This window comes from Cyprinodon variegatus, unplaced genomic scaffold (genome assembly GCF_000732505.1).
Source record: "Cyprinodon variegatus isolate N-32 unplaced genomic scaffold, C_variegatus-1.0 Scaffold1392, whole genome shotgun sequence".
NCBI classification, from domain to species: Eukaryota; Metazoa; Chordata; class Actinopteri; order Cyprinodontiformes; family Cyprinodontidae; genus Cyprinodon; species Cyprinodon variegatus.
Window position 1 is genome coordinate 138,026 of NW_015151845.1, and position 1,433 is coordinate 139,458.

The window sequence follows — 1,433 nt, forward strand, 5'->3', positions numbered from 1 at the left end:
GCGCCTGGCTTGACGGAGAAACCAGGAGAACAGCTGAGCATATTTACGACAGTGCACTTTTACTTTCGCCCTCTGGAGGAAGCCTAACTGGAAAATCAACACCGGTTGCATAGTGTACCTTTAATACAAATCTTATAAGCAGTACACACACTGGATGCTGTTTATTAAGGTTTAAAACATCACTGTCTCTGACCAATGTGAAATTAGGACTTTTTTCCACTTTGAAAAGGTTTCCATTTAAACTTACCTGCGACTAATACATTAGGTAAATATTTGCCTGTTTAACCAAATATGGTCTAAATGTGTTTGTTATATGTGGATTTATCCTGTGTTTTTTCTTTTGAAGATATAGAATTGTGCAGAGGTAAACCCCACTCTTATTTTTTTATCTAATATTCTCTCCTTGTTTCATGCAAAATAATACATTCAAGGGACAGCAAATAAATGTATTTACATGTGCACTGGAACTATAAGAGGAACTTCACTATACCAGTTGTACATCTGGGCTGTAGTTACTCTGTGTAGCCCATTTCATGTATTTTATTTAGGGCTGAAGCAATTAATCATATTAATCGATTATTTAAATAATCATCAACTAATTTACTAATTGATTAATCATTAACTGGAGTATAGCGTTACTAATAGCTTTACTGCAGAAGTGACTGCTGGGACAATTAGGTCAATCCAAAATTTGGGTAGGGACAAAACCTGGGTTTTTGACCAGACTGATTTTTCAGCAGTGTTGCATCACACATAGTTTTTCTTTTTATATTCTTTTAAAGAAAAAAATTTTGTCCAGCTGTAAATGAGCAAACCTCATTTAAGTTAATTAATTGTATTCCTTTTGACAGTTTTTTCATTCTTCTATTTAAAAAAAAAACATCAGATTGTTCTAATAATTAATTTTGTTTAAATTCTTTGTAGTGATTTGCACACTCTGCTGTGGATATGCTGAAGGTAAGATAAGGATTTCATCCATCTATTTTCTGTTTTCCTTCTCACCAGATCATAGCTTAATTTACAATCTGTTTATTGTTTACAATAAATATTTATTTATTTATTGTACTATGTTTAAAAAAGCTAAAATTGTCCTAAAATTGGTTTCTCTTTAAATGTTTTATCTCTAAACACAGCTTCTAGTCAGAAGAAAATAACTTTGAAACTGATTGTTTATATTTTTTTCCCCATTGCTGTGGCATTAAACTGACATTCTATTTATCTATATACTGTATGTATACATATATATAATACATATATATATATATATATATATATATATACGTATATATATATATAAAACAAAAAAAACTGTTTTCTCACCCCTCGTGGGGTTGGTATGTGTCATCCTCAAGCTCAGGTCCTCTACCAGAGGCCTGGGAGTTTGAGGGTTCTGCGCAGTATCTTAGCTGTTCCTAGGACTGCGCTCTTCTGGA